The sequence below is a fragment of the Haematobia irritans genome, chromosome 1 (genome assembly GCF_050003625.1).
Source record: "Haematobia irritans isolate KBUSLIRL chromosome 1, ASM5000362v1, whole genome shotgun sequence".
NCBI classification, from domain to species: domain Eukaryota; kingdom Metazoa; phylum Arthropoda; class Insecta; order Diptera; family Muscidae; genus Haematobia; species Haematobia irritans.
This window is the reverse complement of record NC_134397.1, coordinates 198161414-198187074: the sequence shown is the minus strand read 5'-3', so window position 1 is coordinate 198187074 and position 25661 is coordinate 198161414. Positions and strand designations below refer to the sequence as shown.

General features: G+C 31.9%; 1 long non-coding RNA gene and 1 other non-coding gene across 2 annotated transcripts; both read right to left on the bottom strand.

The window, feature by feature from the left end:
- Positions 1 to 4678: 4678 nt before the first annotated feature.
- On the bottom strand, positions 4679 to 5135 carry LOC142243001 (uncharacterized). Its single transcript, XR_012724290.1, has 3 exons — positions 5065 to 5135; positions 4867 to 4932; positions 4679 to 4738 (listed from the first exon to the last, which is right to left on the bottom strand). It is a non-coding gene; the product is annotated as an uncharacterized LOC142243001 (long non-coding RNA).
- An 18382-nt stretch (positions 5136 to 23517) lies between these two features.
- Positions 23518 to 23590, bottom strand: TRNAF-GAA (transfer RNA phenylalanine (anticodon GAA)). The gene has a single exon. It is a non-coding gene; the product is annotated as a tRNA-Phe (tRNA).
- Positions 23591 to 25661: the final 2071 nt, after the last annotated feature.

Here is a 25661-nt window from a genome sequence, read left to right as displayed (position 1 = left end):
GGAAAAGAGATATGTTTGTACGAATTTATTTAGGCATAAGCCGGCTATCATGTTAAACCTTTTTTCGGTAGGTTCAAGTGCAAAAACAACAACAATGATTAAAGAAAAAAACCAACAATAACAAAGCAAAACGAATGAAATGTAGCAAAAAGTTTCTATGGAAATAATATTTTGACAAAATTTTCTATGGAAATAAAATTTTGACACCATTTTCTATAGAAATAAAATTTTGACAAAATTTTCTATAGAAATAAAATTTTGACAAAATGTTCTATAGAAATAAAATTTTCACAACATTTTCTATAAAAATGTCTATAGAAATAAAATCTTGACAAAATTTTCTATAGAAATAAAATCTTCACAAAATTTTTTATAGAAATAAAATTTTGAAATATTTACTTTTTTGACAAAATTTTCCGAAGAAATAAAATTTTGACAAAATTTTCTATAGAAATAGAATTTTGACAAAATTTTCTATAGATAAAAATGTTAACAAAATTTTTTATCGAAATAAAATGTTGACAATATGTTCTATAGCAGTCAAATTTTGACAAAATTTTCTATAAAAATAAAATTTTGCAAAAATTTTCTATAGAAATAAAATTTTGACAAAATTTTCCATAAAAATAAAATATTGCAAAAATTTTCTATAGAAATAAAATTTTGACAAAATTTTCTATCGAAATAAAATGTTGACAATATGTTCTATAGCAGTAAAATTTTGACAAAATTTTCTATAAAAATAAAATTTTGCAAAAATTTTCTATAGAAATAAAATTTTGACAAAATTTTCCGTAAAAATAAAATTTTGCAAAAATTTTCTATAGAAATAAAATTTTGACAAAATTTTCTATAAAAATAAAATCTTGGCAAAATTTTCGATAGAAATAAAATTTTGACAAAAATTTCTATAGAAATGAAATTTTGACAAAATTTTCTACAGAAATAAAATTTTACCCTAAAGGTATCCTTGGCTCAGAATCAATACCAAACCATTAACTTAAAGACAAAGTCCTTGAAACTGAGTAAGATTTTCTTCATAGTTTTCGACACATCATTCCTGATCTATCTCAATCCAATCTAGTACCCATATTAAAATCAAATTTCAGTAGGCTTGGTAAAACGAGCCTTGCCTGATTTTAATCCCATTTCCATTGTTTTGGAATAAATCACACCAAAATCTTCGTTCTTATATGCTGAAGTCCTCTTAACCTTCTGTAAACATTTACTTTTTAATTGTTCCATTATAGAAAACAAAAAAGTTCTCACATATATGAACATCAATTCCAATGCAAAAAAAAATTCACCCCTATATCAACACAGACGCCATATTATTACGGAATACACACAGCATGAACACTTCTCTCTATTCCATTCGCCATTGTCTCCATATGATAGGTGGGTGGATGTCGTCTGCCTTGGCTCCTGTGTTTGGTCAAATGTTCTAATGCCACAGCACATCTGCTGGCAAATTCTGATCTCCTGATAATTTCTAATAACAAAATTCCTATCACGAAGTATGTGATTAGAAATTTCTAACGCTTCCCCACAATGGAACACTTTTTCTAGGTCCTCGTTGGCCAACAATAGGTGCAAAAGAGGTAGTAAATGTCATAGAATCTAAATAGCTAGACATTAGACAATTAAATTGAATGGAGAAGAAAACACAAATTGAAGAGATGGGGACCGGGAGGAGATTTTGTAACCCCCATCAGATGATAATGGGGGTTGTTTTGTGTTCATAGACCGACTTACACACACACACTCATATGCATGTGGGTGAACGCCAAGAGAATAGGGTGAAAAGAATATAATTTATTGTGATTTTTTATATTCGTTTTTGTTTTTTTTTTTTCGTTTTGTGTATATATATTTTTATCTTTATATCTGCTTGTCTGACAAACTTTTTCCCATTTTAATATAAATTCCCCATGATTTTGTGAAAAGTTGGGATTATCACTCCCTATTACTTGCTGGTGGCCTGTTCGATACAGGTAAATTATGCAGTCTTTATCGTCGCACCTTTATCTTAAACTAAAATTTGTGAGACATATAAATAAAATTTTCTTTCAATGTCATTATCACGCCCAGCAAGAAATACAGGTGAGATATAGGTGGGCCATATTCTAACCCGTTAAGAATTTCTTCCAACATGGTAAAGTCCTTTGGCCAAATATACCACCTATGTATGGCAAAATTACCTTTTATTAAAAGGTAATTCCTTCACATGGCGTACACCACATTTTCCCCCATCTTACTTGATGTCAGTCATAGTTTGAAGGTAATGGGAGTTCAGGATTATCACTATGGTTTGCAAATAATTACATGGTCAACAGAAAATGCTGAAAGCGTTTATTTTCTTCCTCTCTCTCATTTGTGAGTGAGTGAATGGTATAAGCCATTTGCCATTAATGTCAATGTCCTTTACAACTTTTATTTGAAATGAATATAATCCCCGTTGTTATGTGCTTATATGGGGTCATATAATGTATGATATTATTACTATTACTTTGTAAAAGAGATGTCATGGCATATAATTTTTTAACTTTTATTCGAATAATCGATCTTAGATTGCATTGAAAAAAAAGTAAATATTCATCTGCAAGCCTTATTGAAGCGATGAAATACAGGGTGCGGCTAAAGTAACTATATGATTTGTTTTTTAAATAACTATTGAATGGAATTAAAAAAAAAACAAAAAAAATTTATGATAAAAAGATAGTTTATTTTATGTTATTTTTTGACATTAATTATGAAAAATAATATTAGTTAAATGAGAACCGTTTTCTCTAACGCAAAAATGTGCTCTTTTTATGACATTTTCCATAGCTTTGTTGAGTGTTTCTTGTGGTATACGATCTTCTTGAATGTTGTCCTTTAGTAGCTGCAAGGTTTGGGGCTTATTCACATAAACTTTGTCTTTGAGATAGCCCCACAAGAAAAAATCCTGTGCACTCAAATCTGGCGATCGTGGTGGCCATCTCAAATCGCCGTTTTTAGAAATTATCCGATTTGAAAATTGTTGTCTTAATAAGTCCATCGTTGCACGGGCTGTATGAGCTGTTGCACCATCTTGTTGAAACCATTTATTGGCGTTTGGTGGCAGTTGCAGAAATAAACAAGTATATACGGCCGTAAGTTCGGCCAGGCCGAATCTTATGTACCCTTCAACATGGGTTGCGTAGAAACTTCTACGAAAAACTGTCATCCACAATCGAACTACTTGGGTTGTGGTATCTTAAAACTTCTTAACATCGTTTTCTAAATTGTGAGTTAGTCCATACGTGGTATATAATAGACAAAGAAGTTATGTATAGTTAAGTCTACAAATAATTACGAATCGATATGGACTTTTTGCACGGTACGTGGAGAGCCAGAATTGAAATATGGGGGTCACTTATATGGGGGCTATATACAATTATGAACTTGATATGGACCAATTTTTGTGTGATTGGAAATCGATCTATCCGAGGGATATTTATAACTATAGACCGATATGGACCTAGTTAGGCATGGTTGTTAACGACCAGATACTAGCACAATGTACCAAATTTCAACTCACTCGGATGAAATTTGCTCCTCCAAGAGGCTCCAAAACCAAATCTCGGGATGGGTTTATATGGGTGATATATATGATTATGGACTGATATGGACTACTTTTGGCATGGTTGTTAAATATCATATACGATCACCACGTACCAAATTTCAAGCAGATCGGATGATATTTGCTTCTCCAAAAGGCACCGGAGGTCAAATCTGGGGATCGGTTTAGGTTAGGTTAGGTTAGTGGCAGCCCGATTAAATTTCAGGCTCACTTAGACTATTCAGTCCATTGTGATACCACATTTAACTAAAAGTACCTATTACATATGGACACTTCTAGTCTTAACCACTGAACCTTCTCGATTATTTACTTTTGTGGAACCAACCAGATTGCTCCAAAAACATTAACAAACTGCTTAAGTTAACGTTTTCCAGGTCAGCCAGTAATCTAAAGCTATATGCTCCTAAAATTCGCTTACGCCTTACACAAAAAGCAGGACACTCACACTGAAAAAATAGTGAACCCTTTTCCATTGCAAAATGAACTAAACTGTAGTAATATTGACCATGATTTTTTTCAACTTGTCTAGTTTATAATTCTCTTAAGTTTTAGTTCATCTATAACATTGTAGTTTAGTTCATTTTTACAACACCATAAAATTTATATACCCCTACCAAGTTAAAAAGTCAGTATTATTTTGTTTTACTTGCTTATTTTGTGGGAAACCCGATAATAAAAATTGGTTAACAGTCTCTTTAAAATGTCGACGACTAAACTATTTTTAAATCAATCATTCCACAGTACAGAGCAATTAAATAATTAAAGGAACAACAAACCGTTTTACTATTATGAAAATTTTCATACATTAAAATTAAACTTTCTTTAAGCAAAAGTATTTTATTATAAAAACTTATGATGAAAGTTCTTAATACAATGTTTTTGTGAATAAAAATTATGACCACGTGGAACAGAGAGTAGTTCATTTGAACCCGCTGTTTGGACATTTTGACTTATCCTTTTTTTTATTCATCGTAGGTAATTTTTTCACATATCTTGCTGGAAAAAAATGGAAACAATAATGAAAATTGTTAAAAATTAACACCATGTAATGAAATATAATTTTAATTCTTCATTTATCGAATGGTGTAAGGAATTCAACTTTTCTTTGGAAAACGTATCTCATAAAATTGGTACCTGAAACAATTAGGAAATAATGAAGTATTCTATATAAACTCATAAAACTGTGTTGTTATCGATGTGAAGGATATAATAAAATAAATATTCTAGTTGAAAGAAAGCCAGAGTTTTAATATAAAACTTACCAATTCTCTATTAAATTGTACGCTGAGGGGAAATATAAAAAGTTGTCCAAATTTATTTGGGCTATTCTGAAATTAAATATTTATTTTTTACATTAAATAAAATTATTAAATAGGTTTCCAAAAAATCGAATGAAAAAAATAATATTATGCATAAAAAACACAAATATTCTGGTTAAAAGAAAGTTAAAGAATCCTTACCAATTCACTATTAAATTACAAGCAAAGGAGTACCAACATTTTTTTCAAATTTTTAAGGGGTTATTCTGAAATTAAATATTTGTTTTTTTACATTGAAATATTACATTGGTTTCCAAAAAATTGATTAAAGAAATACTAAAATAAGGTATTAAAAACCTATAATTTTGATGATAAAAAGGTCATAAAAACGTAAATATTCTAGTTGAAAGAAAGCCAAATTTTAAAAGAAAACTTACCAATTCTCTATTTTCGAACCCATCTGGAATTGCTCTGAAATTAAATATTGCTTTTACAACAAAGAAAAACATTAAACTGGTTTCCAAAAAAAAAAAAAATAATTAACAAATAATAATATACATACAAAATATTATTTTTAAAAGAAAGCCATATTAAAAAAACAATACTTACCAATTTATGGCTAAACTATACGCTGAGATATAACAAAAATTGTCCAAATTCATCTGGAATTGAATATTAATTTTTTACATTGAATAATAAAAATTTCAATACACTTGTAATTTCAACATATTTTCCAAAATATTCTTAATAACTTTTCTCGAAACTACCGATAAAATATTAATAACTTTCATTTAAAATGTTTAATAAACACCAATATATGTCTCAAAAATCCAAAATATTCCATGCCTTTATATTCCCTTGTTGCATATTAAAAGATGCAACAGCCCACGCCAACGCCAACTATACAACTGAAGCATGCCAAACAAAACCAAGCAAAGCCAAAACATTCCTACAACAACAAAAACACATGTGCCTTTATTGAAAACAACACCTCATCCAGCCAATAAACCATCCAAGAATAACAAACACACACACAAACCACTAAATGAACCAAAATAAAAACAACCCCACGCTCATGTATACACAACAAAACTCAAGTAACATCATCTTTACATTAATCACATTCCACTATGCCGATAAAGATCTCTGTACTATGCATTAGTTCATCGCATCTGCTGACAATTTACTCTGAGAATAATATTTGTAAAGGCACACCAGTTTATGAACGATGAAACGTTTAACTTAAAATTTGCAAAATTTTCATGAAATGTTATCTACCATTTTTGACGAAAATGTCTATAAATTTAATTACATGTGAACTAAAAATATTTCATTGGGTAATTTTTACCAACAATTATTAACTATAGGAATTGTCAGTAAGAAATTGCTATCCACTTTCAAGTTCATTTTTCGTCAAAAAAATATTTTCTCATACAAAAAAATCTTATAGTAAATTGCACTTATTATTTAGAAAATACTTTACACTTCACAAGTAGTTTTATAGCATAACAAACGAATTTTTAACTACCAGTTAAGAAATTTTTTAAGGAAATTTCCATCGTATTTTGTAGGCCATGAACTAAACGATTGCTACTTAGAATTTGTAAAATTTCATTTCGAGTAGTTAATTTTCGTTGAAGATACGAAAAATGAACTAAAATTCTGGAAAATTCTTGTAATAAATTATTGTAAAAATCTTCTTAAATTTACGAGACACTTTTTTTCTGTGCACACAAGAGGTGTTTAATTGATTCCTTTTCCTCCACATCATGACAGCTCATACAATAGTCATTATACTTCGCACCTATAGTTTTTGCAAATTCGCCTAGTGCTATCTGACGTCTTGAGAACACTAGCATATCTAGTGTGCGGTTTAAGTTTAAATGGGGCCATATTTGCTTGGTGTCGCTACAACCCTTGCAATTTTCCCATCGAACATTGGCCATCTTAACAGCCCTCTCACGCAGTAAGAGCTTGCAGGTGGCCAGAGGAATACCAACAGATTCTAGTTCCCCTGGAATATGTAAGGTAGTTCCTAGCCTTGCTAACACATCTGCTTCGCAGTTCCCCGGTATGTTCCTATGGCCAGGCACCCATATTAGGTGAATATTGTACTGCTCAGCCATCTCGTTGAGAGGTTTGCGGCAGTCTATGGCCGTTTTCGAGTTAAGGAACACAGAGTCCAAGGATTTTATTGCAGGTTGACTGTGTGAGTATATATTAATGCCAATATTTGTTGGAACATTACTTCTCAGCCAATTCACAACCTCTCTTATTGCCAATATTTCAGCCTGAAAAACACTACAGTGATTAGGTTATCTTTTCGCTATTCGAATTTCCAGATCTTTAGAATATACTCCGAACCCCACTTGTCCATTCAATTTGGAGCCATCAGTATAGAAATCTATATATCTTTTATTCCCCGGGGTCTGTGTACACCACGCCTCACTGTTGCGAATTAGAGTTTCAAACTTTTTGTCGAAAAGTGGTTTTGCCAGGGTGTAATCCACTACGTTAGGCACATCTGGCATTACTTTGAGGACCGAACTATGACCGTACATTTTTTCCGACCACAGCGATAGCTCGCGCAACCGCACAGCCGTTGTTGCAGCTGACTGTTTGGCCAAAATGTCTAAAGGCAATAGATGTAGCATGACATTAAGGGAGTCTGTTCTTGTCTTACTAAATGCGCCTGAGATACATAAGCTCGCCATACGCTGAACTTTATCTAAACAAGTCGGTTTCTGAAGTGCCGGCCACCAGACTACAACACCATATAGCATTATAGGTCTAACTACTGGCGTGTATAGCCAATGCACAATTTTTGGTTTTAGTCCCCACTTTTTCCTTATTGCCTTTTTGCAGGAGTACAAAGCTACCGTGGCTTTTCTCGCCCTCTCTTCAATATTAAGCCTAAAATTCAGCTTCCTGTCCAAAATAACGCCAAGGTATTTTGCACACTCACCAAAGGGAATTTCAATACCCCCCAAGGAAATGGGCCTAACCGTGGGAGTTTTGCGATCTTTGCAGTACATGACTAGTTCTGTCTTTGCTGGATTTACACTAAGACCATTATCTTTCGCCCATTTCTCAGTCATCCGGAGAGCTCTCTGTATAATATCTCTGATTGTGGATGGGAATTTTCTCCTGACTGCTAGCGCCACATCATCTGCGTATGCCACCACTTTTATCCTTTCTTTTTCTAGGGAAACCAGAAGGTTGTTTATAGCAACATTCCAAAGAAGATGTGATAGAACTCCTCCTTGAGGAGTGCCTCTGTTCACATACCTTTGTATGTTTGCTTGTCCTAGTGTGGCTGAAATGCGTTTCTTCCTTAGAAGTTCGTCTAATAGCCTAAGTATACCTGGATCAACATTCAGAGTTGTCAGTCCATTTAATATCGAGCTCGGATGGACATTATTGAACGCCCCTTCGATGTCTAGAAACGCCACGATTGTTTATTCTTTGACAGATAGTGAGCTTTCAATAAAGCTGACCAGTTCATGCAATGCGGTCTCAGTAGACCTGCCCTTCGAGTATGTATGCTGTCGTTTCGAGAGCAATCTTGAATCCACGCTAGTTCTAAGATACATGTCTATCATCCTCTCCAGAGTCTTAAGTAGGAATGAGGATAAGCTGATTGGTCGGAAATCCTTCGCACTCGAGTGAGAGGCTTTTCCTGCTTTAGGTATGAAGACGACTTTTGTTTCCCTCCACTTTTCTGGAATATGTGCTAAGTTTACACATCGTTTATATATCAACGTCAACCAGGGGATAATTCTTTCAGCCACTGCCTGTAACTCCGCCGGAGTAATTCCATCAGGTCCGGGGGATTTCAATGGTCCAAAGCTATTTAAAGCCCATTTTATTCTAGATTCCGACACAATTTCCTCGATAGGAAATGATCGCTGAGCCTCTGTTACACCGCCGGAACATGGTTCAACCGTCTGATTTCCAGGGAAGTGTGTATCCAAAAGTACCTCCAACGTCTCCTCACTGCACGTTGTCCAATTGCCCTCCGATGTTTTAATAAAACCTGGAGCGGTGTTAGTGGATGCTAGTACCCTCCGTAGTCTGGAAGCCTCTGACGTATTCTCAATGCTGCTACAGTAATCATCCCAAGAGTTTTGTTGAGACCTTCTCAGTTCTCGTTTATATGCTCTCAGATTCATCTTGTAAGTGTCCCAATCCTCCGGAGCTCTTGTGGACTTTGCTTTGTTAAAGAGCTTCCTGCAGGATTTCCTCATATTACTTAACCCCGTAGTCCACCATGGCGGCCGATTTTTTCCCCTTGGCTTTTCTCTAGGGCAAGCAGCTTTCAGTGAAATGTTGAAGGCCTTATTAATCCGCTCCACTGCGTGTTCGATATCTTGCACAGTACTCATATTTGTCTCCGGCATTTCCGGTACCATCAAATTGAACGATTCCCTATACCTATTCCAATCAGCTTTCCTAACATTTGGCGGAAATATGGTCTTTGAAGTACGAACAGCCAATCTGAAACTGATGTAGATATCATCTGAGAAGCTATGTTCCCTCAAAACTTGCCACTCAGATATCTTATCATTCAGTTCCGGAGAGGTCAACGTGACGTCCAAAACCTCTTGTCTGTTCTTGGTGACAAAGGTTGGTGCATCTCCCTTATTGCAAACTACCAGGTTAGTACGCAAAATAAATCGGTTTATATGGGAGCTATATATAATTATGGGCTGATAGGCCAATTCCTGCATGGTTGTTGGATACCATATACTAACATCACGTACCAAATTTCAAACGAATGGGAAGAATTTTGCACTTCCAAGGGGCTCTGGAGTAGAGGTGTGCACGTGAGTAATAGTTTACTCACGCACACTCACGACTGAAAAATCATACTCATGCACACTCACACACGATATTTTTTGATAGGACTCACGCTCACGCACACTCACGAAAAGAAAATTTGTACTCATGCATACTCACGCACGAAAAGTCGTGACTCACGAAAAATACCGTGACTCACGAAAAATATCGTGACTCACCAATAATTTTATGATTAATTTATCTTACCGATGTTTCTGAAAACATGAGCATTATTAAAATTGAGAGTGTTATTAAACTCTTAACATCCCAGGTGTCACTAAAATTGTAATTGAATTTAACTCTTAAACGTTTTATGTTGGTGAGCAGGAATATTTTCGTGAGTTTAATTCGTTACTCACGCACACTCACGAAGATATTATTTTCGTGACTCACGCTCACGCACGACATTTTGGTTTGTTAATCACGCTCACACACACTCACGCTGTTGTCATGAGCGTGACTCACGACTCACGCACAAATCACGAAAATTTTCGAGAGTCACGACAATTTTGTGTCACGTGCACACCTCTACTCTGGAGGTCAAATCTGGGGATCGGTTTATATGGGGCCAATATATAATTATGGACCGATTTCGACAAATTTTTGCATGGGAGTTTGAGGCCATATATTAATACCACGTACCAAATTTCAACCAGATCGGAGGAATTTTGGTCTTCCAAGAGGCTCCGGAGGTCAAATCTGGTGATCGGTTTATATGGGGGCTATATATAATTATGGGCCGATGTGGACCAATTTTTGCATGGTTGTTAGAGACCATATACTAACACCATGTACCAAATTTCAGCCGGATCGGATGAAATTTGCTTCTCTTAGAGGCCTCACAGGCCAAATTTGGGGTCCGTTTATATGGGGGCTATACGTAAAAGTGGACCGGGGCTATACGTAAAAGTGGACCATTTGCAATACCATCCGACCTACATCAATAACAACTACTTGTGCCAAGTTTTAAGTCGATAGCTTTTTTCGTTCGGAAGTTAGCGTGATTTCAACAGACAGAATTTCATCACGACCCAGAATATATATACTTTATGGGGTCTTAGAGCAATATTTAGATGTGTTACAAACGGAATGACACCCATCCTATGGTGGGGGGTATAATATAGACATAAATTCTTGACAAAATTTTCTATAGAAATAAAATTGTCAAAAATTTTTCTATAGAAATAACATTTTGACAAAATTTTCTATAGAAACAAAGTTTTCAATAGAAATAAAAATATGAGAAAAATAATTTTGACAAAATTTTCTATAGAAATAAAATTTTGTATAGAAATAAATTGTTGACAAAATTTTCTATAAGAATAAAATTTTTCCTATAAAAATAAAATTTTGACAAAATTTCCTATAGAATAAAAATCGGACAAAATTTTCTATGGAAATAGAATTTTGACACAATTTCTTATAGAAATAAATTGTTGGCAAAATTTTCTATAGAAATAAATTGTTGGCAAAATTTTCTATAGAAATAAATTGTTGAAAAAAAATTTTATAGAAATAAAATTTTGACAAAATTTTCTATAGAAATTATATTTTGACAAAATTTTCTATAGAAATAAAATTTTGACAAAATTTTGTATAGAAATAATTTCGAATTTTCTTTCGAAATGTACATTTTTTATATGTTTTTAGTATTTCTTCATTAACATCATGTATCATCCCTGCCTTGAACACAACAGCAAAAAGTACACCTAAATATATGACTCGACTTTCATACTATTGCGATTTCACATGCTAAGGAGAACGCCTTTTTATTCAAAGCTCCCCTACCTATGGAATATTACATTGACACATACAACAAAAGCATTTCATATTTTATTGGGGCTCAAGTGAGAGAGTAACTAAAACTATAACTAACAGAAATAGTGTTTCAGAACTAATATATTACCATAACTAAGTATCGGGCGAACAGAAATTTCCACAGAGTCACTTCAACTATCGTAAAACTATCACTCTCACAACGAACCTTTTCTAATGCCACACTCACACTCTGTTCACGTAGACAATGATGGGTGTCAGCAGAGTCGGCAGTCTTATGGCATGGGGGAATACCTCACCATAGTTGATATGCGTGTTGTGGTGTATAGTTCACACATGGGGCTTCTTTCTTCGGTCGCTCGATTGATTGCCACCAGCTATATTGTATCCACATTATACAAATCCCAACCCCATTTTGTTTATGCTCATCGGCAACTTCCGTGTATTCACCATATGTGTGCCTCCTATCTACCGGTCGGTGTATCTACAACTCAATTGAAAGCAAAAGTATTGTGCGCGCGTCCACATATGGGACAAGGCATTGCATTCATCCCACATACTCTTCTCTTTCTTAGTTCCAATCCGAGAGTATCTGTGTGTGTGGTGAAATAGATGTGTGTGGATTATCCCTATACTAGAAAAAAAACTGTTCAGTCGCTTTTCCAATCTCAAAGATGGAATAGGTTACGCACTCGAAGATGCATGTAAGGAAATATAGTTCTGCCAAGTAGACTATGATTATTGGCAGTGTTGCTCGTACTTTTCTGGCTCTTGTCCCCAAGTTATGATGTTTTCGTCGCCAAATTTAAATACCACACAAAAATCCCCAATGCATTTAAAAAAAAATAAAGCAAAAGGCTCTGCTGTAGAAAATCAGTCATAATAATAATCCAGCAAGCTGCACTAAAATCAATATTTCGAACCACAACACCAAGAGACTGGTGATCGTCTTCCAAATGCTGGAGATATGAAAATGGGAGTTCAGCGTTCCTTGTATTTATGAATGAATATAGAAAAAAATTTTAGAAAATTTTCAATATAGAAAAAATAAATTGTGACAAAATGTTCTATATAGAAATAAAATTTTGAGAAAGTTTTCTATAGAAAAAAAATTTGACAAATTTTTCTATAGAAATAAAATTTTGACAAAATTTTCTACAGAAATGAAAATTTTGACAAAATTTTCCATAGAAATGAAATTTTGACAAAATTTTCTATAGAAATGAAAATTTGAAAAATTTTCGGTAAAGATAAAATTTTGACAAAAATTTCCTGTAGAAATTAAATTTTGACAAAATTTCCTGTAGAAATAAAATTTTGACAAAATTTTCTATAGAAATGAAAATTGGAAAAAATTTTCTGTAGAAATAAAATTTTGACAAAATTTTCTATAGAAATAAAATTTTGACAAAATTTTCCATAGAAATAAAATTTTGACAAAATTTTCTATAGAAATAACATTTTGACAAAATTTTCTATAGAAATAAAATTTTGACAAAATTTTCTATATAGAAATAAAATTTTGACAAAATTTTCCATAGAAATAAAACTTTGACAAAATTTTCCATAGAAATGAAATTTTGACAAAATTTTCTATAGAAATGAAAATTTTTCTGTAAAAATAAAATTTTGACAATATTTTCTATAGAAATAAAATTTGCACAAAATTTTCTGTAGAAAAAAAAATTGACAAAATTTCCTGTAAAAATAAAACTTTGACAAAATCTTTATAGAAATGAAAATTTGACAAAATTTTCTATAGAAATAATATTTTGACAAAATTTTTATAGAAATGAAAATTTGACAAAATTTTCTATAGAAATTAAATTTTGACAAAATTGTCTACAGAAATGAACATTTGACAAAATTTTCTGTAGAAATAAAATTTTTACAAAATGTTCTATAGAAATAAAATTTGGACAAAATTTCCTGTAGAAAAAAAATTTTGACAAAAATTTTCTATAGAAATAAAATTTTAACAAAATTTTCTGTAGAAAAAAAAATCACAAAATTTCCTGTAGAAATAAAATTTTGACTAAATTTTGACAAAAATTTCCTGTAAAATAAAATTTTGACAAATTTTTTTATAGAAATTAAATTTTGACAAAATTTCCTATAGAAATTAAATTTTTGACAACATTTTCTATAGAAATGAAAATTGGACAAAATTTTCTGTAAAAATAAAATTTTGACAAAGTTTTCTATAGAAATAAAATGGTGACAAAATTTTCCATAGAAATAAAATTTTGACAAAATTTTTCATAGAAATGAAATTTTGACAAAATTTTCTGTAGAAATAAAATTTTGACAAAATTTTCTACAGAAATGAAAATTTTGACAAAATTTTCCATAGAAATGAAATTTTGACAAAATTTTCTATAGAAATGAAAATTTGAAAAATTTTCGGTAGAGATAAAATTTTGACAAAAATTTCCTGTAGAAATTAAATTTTGACAAAATTTCCTGTAGAAATAAAATTTTGACAAAATTTTCTATAGAAATGAAAATTGGACAAAATTTTCTATATAGAAATAAAATTTTGACAAAATTTTCCATAGAAATAAAACTTTGACAAAATTTTCCATAGAAATGAAATTTTGACAAAATTTTCTATAGAAATGAAAATTTGAACATTTTTCTGTAAAAATAAAATTTTGACAAAATTTTCTATAGAAATAAAATTTGGACAAAATTTTCTGTAGAAAAAAATTTGACAAAATTTCCTGTAAAAATAAAACTTTGACAAAATTTTTATAAAAATGAAAATTTGACAAAATTTTCTATAGAAATAATATTTTGACAAAATTTTTATAGAAATGAAAATTTGACAAAATTTTCTATAGAAATTAAATTTTGACAAAATTGTCTACAGAAATGAACATTTGACAAAATTTTCTGTAGAAATAAAATTTTTACAAAATGTTCTATAGAAATAAAATTTGGACAAAATTTCTGTAGAAAAAAAAAATTTTGACAAAATTTTCTATCGAAATGAAAATTTTACAAAATTTTCTGTAGAAATAAAATTTTGACAAAATTTTCTATAGAAATAAAATTTTAACAAAATTTTCTGTAGAAAAAAAATTTCACAAAATTTCCTGTAGAAATAAAATTTTGACTAAATTTTGTATAGTTTGTAATGTTGACAAAATTTTCGATAGAAATGAAAATTTGACAAAATTTTCTGTATAAATAAAATTTTGACAAAATTTTCTATAGAAATGAAAATTTTGACAAAATTTTCTATAGAAATGAAAATTTGACAAAATTTTCTGTAGAAATAAAATTTTGACAAAATTTTTTATAGAAATGAAATTTTGACAAAGTTTTCTGTAGAAATAAAATTTTGACAAAATTTTCGATAGAAATGAAAATTTGACAAAATTTTCTGTAGAAATAAAATTTTGACAAAATTTTCTATAGAAATTAAAATTTGACAAAATTTTCTGTAGAAATAAAATTTTGACAAAATTTCGTGTAGAAGTAAAATTTTCACAGAACTTTGTATAGAAATATTTTTTTAAGTTTAAAACATTTTCTCGAAAAAATCCCCAAATTTTTAGAAATTCCCCACCAAATCCCCAAGTTCCGAACTTAAAAATGTCGTCCCTATTCACGAATATATATCCCCAATTGGGGGAAAATCCCCAATACTGGCAACACTGATTATTGGTCCTGTATATCGGTTGGAATAAAAATAGGATCTTGCATCTTTAAATTTAATTTCTAGAAACCTAGCATCTGGACTGGTCTTTAAAGTCACCTGAAATGATTTACTTTAAATTTATGGCTGCTGAGGGCAAAGGCTCGATAAAATCAACTTCTTACATCTATAGAAACCATATTCTTATAGGTCCACTGATTCATATAATTTTTTGCGAAGAGGTGTCTTTTTTGTATGCGATCCTGTATTTGAGATTCCAATCGACCTATTTTCAGCAGTTTATATTTGTTTTAATGGGGGATATCCTCACATACACAAAACAAGTATGTACAGTAGTAAGGTCGGTCGGGCCGAATCTTACATACCCACAAACATGAATCAAATATAATAGTTTCCTTTGAAAATTTCAGGGGGGTTTGATGATAGATATTTTCCCAAGCAGATCAATTCAACCAGTACGCTTCCCACTGGTAAATGTAAAGATTTTACCTAAGAAGACTAGATCAGATTCTGAATTTATAAGAATCATTTTTGTTTGAGTTTTAGAGGAATCATAAACATCTCTTGTAAGTGTGCAAGAAAATTATGAAATAACGACTTGATTTGAAATCTAAAATCTGTAGATTTTCATCCCAATTACTTAAGTAACTACGAGAAGTAAAATCTGGAAATTTTTCATTCAGTTTCACGCAATTTTCATGATCAGTGCGCTTTCTATACCCTCAATAAGTAAAATCGGTCTATTTGGAGGCCTTACCAAATGGACCGATAAAACTAAAAAATATACATTTTGTTATGGGTCTAAAATGCCAGTATATTTTCAATTTGTGGCAAACCGGATAAAAACTACAATTTCTAGAAACCCTAGAAGTTAAATCGGAAGTTCGGTGTAATAGGGGCTATACAAAAACATGGAAGAACACACAGTATTCAGCACATTTAATTGTAGTTCTAGAATCTAGACCCCAAATCGGAGGGCCGGTTTATAAGGGGGCTATATCAAAAACTGTACCTATACTCAATATAATCGGCACATCTCTTTATTTTCCTAGAATACCTCTAGATTTCCAATTTCAGGCAAATTGGGTAAAAACTACGGATTCTAGAGCCCAAGATGTAAAATCGGGAGATCGGTCTATATGGGGGCTATGTCAAAACATGGACCGATACACCCCATTTTCGGCACATCTCTTTATGGTCCTAGATGTAAAATCGGGAGATCGGTCTATATGGGGGCTATGTCAAAACATGGACCGATACACCCCATTTTCGGCACATCTCTTTATGGTCCTAGAATATCTCTAGATTTCCAATTTCAGGCAAATCGGATAGAAAATACACTTTCTAGACGCCCAAGAGGCAAAATCGGGAAATCGGTCCATATGGGGGCTATACCAAAACATGGGCCGATAGGCACCGTTTTCGGCATACTTTTTGATGGTCCTAAAATACCTCTAGATTTTCAATTTCAGGCAAATTCGATAAAATTTACAGTTTTTATAAGCCCAAGACCCCAAATCGGGAGGTCGGTTTATATGGGGACTATATCAAAACTTTGACCGATATAGTCGAACTTGACCTGCCTGCAAACAAATAGTTCTGTCATCCACAATCGAATTACTTGGATTGTGGTATCTTAAATCGTTTTCGAAATTGTGAGTTAGTCCACACGTGGTATATATTAGACAAAAAGGTATGTAAGCCTACATTATATTACGAATCGATATTCATAATTACGAATCGATATGGACTTTTGCACGGTACGTAGGGAGCCAAAATGAAATATGGGTTCACTTATATGGGGCTATATACAATTATGAACTTGATATGGACCAATTTTTGTGTGATTGGGGATCGATTTATCTGAGGGCTATATATAACTATAGACCGGTATGGACCTAGTTAGGCATGGTTGTTAACGGCCATATACTAGCACAATGTACCAAATTCCAACTGACTCGGGAGGAAATTTACTCCTCCAAGAGGCTCCAAAACCAAATCTCGGGATCGGTTTATATGTGGGCTATATATGATTATGGACTGATATGGACCTCTTTTGGCATGGTTGTTAAATATCATATACTACCACCACGTACCAAATTTCACCCAGATCGGATGAATTTTGCTTCTCCACAAGGCACCGGAGGTCAAATGTGGGATCGGTTTATATGGGGGCTATATATAATTATGGACTGATATGAACCAATTCATGCATGGTTGTTGGATACCATATACTAACATCACGTACCAAAATTCAACCGAATCCGATGAATTTTGCTCTTCCAAGGGGCCCCGGAGTTCAAATCTGGGGATCGGTTTATATGGGGGTTATACATAATTATGGACCGGTTTCGACCAATTTTTGCATGGGTGTTTGACGCCATATATTAACACCACGTACCAAATATAGACTGAATCAGATGAATTTTGGTCTTCCAAGAGGCTCCGGAGGTCAAATCTGGCAATCGGTTTATATATAATTATGCACCGATGTGGACCAATTTTTGCATGGTCATTAGAGACCATATACTAACACCATGTACCAAATTTCAGCCGGATAGGATGAAATTTGCTTCTCTTAGAGGCTCCGGAGGTCAAATCTGGCAATCGGTTTATATGGGGGCTATATATAATTATGGACCGATGTGGGTCAATTTTTGCATGGTTGTTAGAGACCATATACTAACACCATGTACCAAATTTCAGCCGGATTTGGGGGTCCGTTTATATGGGGGCTATACGTAAAAGTGGGCCGATATGGCCCATTTGTAATACCATCCGACCTACATCAATAACAACTACTTGTGCCAAGTTTCAAGTCGATAGCTTGTTTCGTTCGGAAGTTAGCGTGATTTCAAGAGACGGACGGACGGACATGCTCAGATCGACTCAGAATTTCACCACGACCCAGAATATATATACTTTACGGGGTCTTAGAGCAATATTTCGATGTTTTACAAACGGAATGACAATGTTAATATACCCCCATCCTATGGTGGAGGGTATAAAAATAGAAAAATTTAGAAAATTTAGCAATAACGTATTAAACATGTTAATAATTTTTATTTTCCTATTGTTTTTTAGGTATTTTTCAAACAATTACACCGGTAAGTATGAAAAATTGGCACATTATAATTAACCACTCGTTTGTTTAATTAATTTATAAAATTAATTTATTTTGATTCGATACAATTTAATTTAATTTCGATACAATATATTTAGCTTTATACACCGAAAAAAATTTCCGTAATTAAACGAACGCTAAATTTAACTTATTTTCATTGGAAAAAAATTTTTGTTTGAAGTTAAATTTTATTTTTTTGCGAAAATGTCCACATCCCAATGAAATTTTTCTGTTTTAAGTATATCTCAAACATTTTATGAACTAAACATGGGTATAAAGTTCAATGACCGTACATATAAGTTCAATATGAACTAAAGCAGAAGAAAATTTTCGTACGATTCCCAAAAATTGTACGAATGAACGAATAGTAAGAATGGACTGTAGTTCATTCATTATATTTTTGGGAATCGTACGAAAATTTTCTTTTGCTTTAGTTCAATATATTAAAATCCTAACTTAACTGTGGGCATATTTCGTCCCTTGCATTTAGCTCTATATCTACGCAGAGAAGAAACATGATTGTCACAATCATATTCGAAGAGCAAAATAATATGATAGGAGCTATTTTTGCAGCGACCATGTAACATTTTCACCTGCAACCATGTTGGCTCAGTGAACATGGTTCTAAGAAAAATCAAATTGTCCTCATCTAAAATGTTATTATATTGATACAAATAATTTTGTTTGAATCAAAAGAAAATGGCCACGATCTAAAATGTTATGGTATTCGTCAAAAATGTTTTTCTTCCAGTTAAAATAAAATGGTCACAACCTAAAATGTTTTGATCTTTATGAAAAAAAACTTTTTTCATCGTCGAAAAAAGGAAGGTAAAATCTTTACATTTATCAATGGGAAGCATACTGGTTGAACTGATCTGCTTGGGAAAATATCTGTCATCAAACCCCCCTGAAATTTTCAAAGGAAACTATTATATTTGATTCATAGTGGTGGGTATTTAATATTCGGCCCGGCCGAACTTACTCCTGTATATGCTTGTTATATATAAAATATCGATAATGATAAAAAATGATTCCTACCGAGAAGAAATTTCTTAAGCAAGTATAGCTCTTATTATCACACATGGACACAATAAGATTTGCAAATAAACGATACCCAGAATTTATTACGAAGCATTCACAAATTTTTTTGGTACTCCACCAAATGTTTTTTTTTTCAGCTCGTGCTTATTGCTAAAAATCTAAAGAAAATAATACAAAAAAAAAATAACCATAGCACGATCCAAATGCCACATGACAGCTTTGAACCATTAAAAAAATACATTCTTTATTGCTACCTCATTTTTTCAACATTTGAATGGTGAAGAAAAAACACCAAATGATGGATGAATAATTTCCACTTTATTTTTAATCCACTCTAGCACACGCTGCTATTAAAAATGAATAGACCAGAATTTTTTGATTGAGGCTATAAAAAATGAGGCGACTCGCCTTTCTTCCGCTCTCCCGGTGAAAGGTAAAGGACGGCAATGATTTTTTTTCTTGTACCACATCAGGTTTCTAATCTTTTGTGATGATGACGATGAGTCCATCCATGATCTTCGAGTTAAGACTACCAACAGACGTTTATCGTTTCTTGTTTTTTTATGAATGAAAGTGAAATTGTGAAAAGGCCCAAAGGCGAGTCGTTATTCCTTGTGCGATTGCTATTCGCCTAGAGTAAGAGTGCGCGCATGCGCGGCCAGCTTCTTGAGAAGCACCCTTAATTTGTTTCGTTTTGTGAAACATTATTGAGAACATCTTGTGCAACATCTGATAGCTGCAGTAGAAGAAGGAGGAGTATCTCTCATCAGCAAAAGTGAAAGAAGAGCTCGTGGCATACAGGCTGCTGAAAGTGAAAGGATCTGTGATCTTCCAGTCAGCACTAAGGGTTTCGTGTTTTTTTTTTTTTTTTATTTGGGCATAGGTCCTCTTTTGTTGAGCGTTTAGTTTTTTTGAGGTTTAACTTTTTATGCATGCATATGTTGATATTATCGCGGAAATGTTTTCCCTTTTTATGACCCATGTTTTTTGTTTTCTTTTTGGTGCTGTAGATATTATTTTTTGTTTGTGTGGTTGATCATCATCATTCATAAACAGATCCTGTGGGTGCCTCATTTTTTTGCGCATATGCATGATTTTTTTAAAAGGACTTCCTTTCCTTTTGCTTTCAAATGCTGTGAAGGCATGTGGTATTTTTTTATTTATTTCTTAAGAGGGTCGCTTTTTTAATGTGACCCCCTGAATATGCGGTTGCGGTAGACCCTTAACACAATATGGGAGGACATGTTAATGGACTCTTTGTACTTTTAAATGTCAGCTTGCTGGGGATTCAGATTTTTTTTGCTGGTAAAAAAAAGCCGGATGTTTTTTTTTTTTAATTGTGATAAAAGTAAAAGTTAAGAGTCTCTATGGAATTTAAATTGTAATACGAGAAATGGATGAGGAAGAATTATCTAACTTTCGCCAATCTTTGGACAAGACAATCATAGGTAAGGGGCAAATCGAAATATACACAAATCTTATTAGTTTATGAGATCTATTCTAACTTAAGTTTTTGATGTAAAATTTGGTTCATTTCTGTTTCACATAAATTCCGAAAATGTAACGTATCAACAAATTTTTCAAATATATATCCAATAAACACTTCAAGAATTAAGTTTTCAGAACAAACTCATAGCTTTTTAACAAATTCGGGTAGCCACTCAAAATTACAATTTTCGCTAAGCTTTTAACATTAGGATTAATGTGGTTGTAAACTTCGATTAGTCGACTTCGTCCAACATCAGCAATCGATTAGTGGAGTTGAGTTGATTTTCAAACAAACCAAAAGGCGTATTTTAGTGAAAAAGTTGATCTCGACTACAATTGATTAGTGATTAGTTGAAAAGTAGACTTTTGAGAACTTTCCCCAAATTTGTAATTTCTTTCCATAAATGGGGATGACAGTTTTGATTTGAGGATTTTATGGTTTCCAGCAATTTTCCGATTTTGTTGTAGATTTTCCGAAATGTGTTTATAATAGCAAATTTCTGTAAATCTCACGAACTCTTTTTGTTTCGGTATAGAGAAACTTATAAATAAAAGTCTTTAGTATTATTCCGTATCACGGTTGCCAATTTTTTCAAAATTGTATTTCTATAGAAAATTTTCTCAAAAGTAGGGATTTCATGAAAATGTTCTCAAAATTTTATTTCAATACAAAATTTTCTCCGAATTTTATTTTTATAGAAAATTTTCACAAAATTGTATTTCTGTAGAAAATGTTGTCAAAATGATATTTCTATAGAAAATGTTCTCAAAATTGTATATCTATAGAAAATTTTCTCAAAATTTTTTTCTATAGAAAATTTTGTCAAAATTGTATTTCTATAGAAAATGTTGTCAATAAGTTATTTCTATAGAAAATGTTGTCAAAAAGTTATTTCTATAAAGAGTTTTATCAATAGTTTATTTATATAGACAAATTTGTCAAAATTTTATTTCTATAAAAAAGTTTCCCAAAATTTTATTTCTTTAGAAAATTTTGCCAAAATTTTATTTCTGTAGCAAATTTTTTCAAAATTTTATTTCGACAGAAATTTTGTCAAAATGTTATTTCTGAGAAAAAACTTTCTCAAAAATTTTTCGGAAGGTTCAAGTGTAGTTCACTTTGAGTTGAGTGAATTACCCGAATTTATTCTGATAATTGGTTGATAGTTTTGCTGCAAGTAGAGGATGCTGATGAGGAATGTGGTAATTTCGAAACGTGCGTCCATCCAACCATCTTGCAGTCTATAGGGCGTTGCCCAAATAAATTTGACCAGCATACTTTTCCTCTGTTGGTTAAGCTACACTTGTAGTTTAGTCAATGCATGGTTTTAAGCTGAGATCAAAAACAACAATAATGATTGAAGAGAAACCAAAAATAACAAACAAAAAGAAAAAAAGTTTATTTCAAAATTGTATTTCTATAGAAAAATTTGTGGAACTTTTATTTCTACAAAAAGTTTTGTCAAAATTTTATTTCTACATAAAATTTTGTCACAATTTTATTTAAAATTTTTTGTTTCTGTTTTTTTTTTTTTTGTTCTGTAGAAAATTTTATTTCTATAGATAATTTTCTCAGAATTCTATTTTTATAGAAAATCTTGTCAAAAGTTTATTGCTATAGGAAATGTTGTCAAAATTTTATTTCTATAGAAAATGTTGTCAAAAGTTTATTGCTATAAGAAATGTTGTCAGAATTTTATCTCCATAGAAAATTTTGTCTAAATTTTTTTTCAACATAAAATTTTGTCGAAATTTTATTTCCACAGAAAATTGTATTTTCGCTCGCTAAAAACTTGTATTTTCGCTACAGTGGATATATCCTCGAAAGACATAAAATTATGTACTACGAAGCAACGAAATCCATGGAAACTTCAAAAATAACAAATTCTTCTAAATAACGGTATTTTGTTATTGTTATTAATTGTTCCAAATACAAAAATCGCAATATCTTTACGCTGCTTTTAAAACTGCGCTGAAATCACTAATGCAATTAGTGGTATGTCCCATTGGACCTCATCACGCAGAATCGCACTAAACTTTTTAAAATAACTATAAAAACCAATTTAACGATTCAATCACATAAAAATTTACAGTTTTCAACTTAAAACACTTTAATACAAGAAGTCATAAACCATCACGCTGCAAATCATGCAAAAGATAAAGTTATGTAGGAATAAAAATCAAAAAGGTCCAGCGGGACCACATCACGCACAGAAGGGTTATAAGTAAATTTTACTAAAATTATACCTCTCTTGAACTTCGTACTGCGCTAAAGACATTTTAACAAGCTTTAAATCCAATTTTTCCCTTCAACATATGAAATTTTCTTAAATTTGACAAAAAGTATTAACTTATTTGTAGTATATTGCAATTAAAAAATTATTATAGTTAAACTTTTCAAAAATAAAACCTACATTTTCTTTCATGATAGGTTCACTTTTTTGGGTTTAATTAATTAAAAATTATATAAATCCCATAAAATTAAATAAAACCTTATGAGTCTCACATATTTTTGTTTATCATGCTATTAAAATTATTTACAAATTAGTTAAATCCCTCTGAATTTAATGCTATCTCATTTGCTAATTTAACAATGTGTTTATTTTATTAATATTATCATTTTTTGTGAAAGTATTATATTTAATTTATAAACAAAACACGTTTAAATAAATTTCCCGATATTAAAAAAATAATAATAAATAAATAAAAAAAAAAACAAATCTGCCGAAACCCGGGATTGAACCGGGGACCTTTAGATCTTCAGTCTAACGCTCTCCCAACTGAGCTATTTCGGCGCACATGGTGGCGGTGTGTTAAATACACACCGGTATGAATACCACACACAAGCATACATGCCACAGTCGTAAACATTTACTCATTGTTTAAAACAAAAATAGACATCTCGTTTGCTTAATCGTTGCTGTGATAAGATTATCATTCAGTCAGAGCTCTCAACGCTCTCTGTTGTCTTGTGGTTTAAAAATAAAAAAAATAAAACTATGTGTGTTTGTGGACTTCGTATGTATATAAAACCACATTCTCACAAATGTTCATTCATTCATTGTTGTTGAAATAAACATTAGCGTGGATCTGCATTAATTATATATGGCTCATGATACATATACTCGGAACTGTATGAGTTAAATGATTTTGCATGGTTATTGCGTGAAGATATACCAAGCCGAAAATACATTAGATTAAAATTAAAAAAATAATTAAGTAATTCATGAATTAAATTATATACCTATAAAGTAAGTTATATAATAAAATTTACCTATCTGGAGAAATATGAGAGCGCATATTTTTTTAACAAATTCAAGAAAATTGTTAAACATATTTTTTTTTACTTTTTGAAGAAAAGTTCTTCTTCATTACAACAACGAAATTTTCATTGATATTCGAAAATTTTACAAAAAAAAACTTTTAAATAATCTACAACTTTTCTTCGTAAAAAAAATTGTACTTTTAACGAAACTTTCTGCACAATTCATTATTGTTGTGGAGAATTTTTTACAATTTTGTTTTAAATGTTACATAACATTCAGCATTACAATTTCTTCATAAAATTTACGAAAATATTTCTTAATAACTATAATCTTCATATTTAGGCATTATCCAAGAGGGTTATTTTGGTGTTAAATTTTACTGAGAAAAGTATTTTGAAATGTAAATCGTGCATTGCAATTGAAGAGCGTCGGCAACCCCCACTCCACGGTCTCGTATCGGCAAATTGTCTTTCTGTCTAACATACAAGATAGAGGATTTTTTGGTTATTTTAATAGTGGAGAAAAATAAATCAGCAAATATTTGTGGTTGCCATATCATTACTGTCGATCTACCAACATAGATCAACTCATGCACTTTGGAGACCAAGGAAAAGTTAAATTTGTGAACTTCATCCGTGCTGTAAAAAGGTAATGAAAATTGATGGCCACCTTTTTCGCGGATTCACAGGGTGAGGTGCAGATCGACTGCCGCCAATAACGTGAATCTGTTACTGGCCTGTACTATGCAGATTTATTGGCAAGATTCGATGAAAAAAACGGACCCACTTTTCAAATTAAGAGATATTTTTTGCAACATTTTAAAGTAAGACGAAATGGGTCGAATCGGGCTACGAATTACCGTTCCATCCATCAGGAGTTTACTAACTTTGTCATTCCGTGCGAAACGCATCGAAGTATTGAGCTCAGACCGCATAAAGTTTAGGTTTAAGTTGAGATTTAAATACTCTTCTGGCAAACCAAAAAACAAATCCTAACAGGTTGGCTGATAAGTCCCCGGTCTAACAACGAAAAACACTTTTTTTTTTGTCAAAATTCGTTTTTATTATTCAACATAGTTCCCTTCAAGAGCGATACAACGATTATAACGACCTTCCAATTTTTTGATACCATTTTGGTAGTACTCCTTCGGTTTTGCCTCAAAATAGGCCTCAGTTTAGGCGATCACCTCTTCATTGCAGCCAAATTGTTTCCCTGCGAGTATCCTTTTGAGGTCTGAGAACAAGAAAAAGTCGCTGGGGGCCAGATCTGGAGAATACGGTGGGTGCACGCTCACAAAAAATCGCTTCTGTAACATATACTCCCAAACATATTTTGCTTCAAGCATATACATTTTTGGGTATTGCCCAAACATTTATATGTTTGATCTCTTCCAATATATAATATGTTTGAAAGCATATTGGTCTAAACAATATATGTTTGGGTAGTCTAAGTTCCAAACATTTTGTATTTTTGCATCCAAATTCAATAATGTTGTCTTCCAAAAAACAATATGTTATTATGTGAACATATAATATGTTTGGAAGCATTTTGCAGCCAAAAATATTATATGCTAAAAAAAAATTCTCCCAAACAATATTGT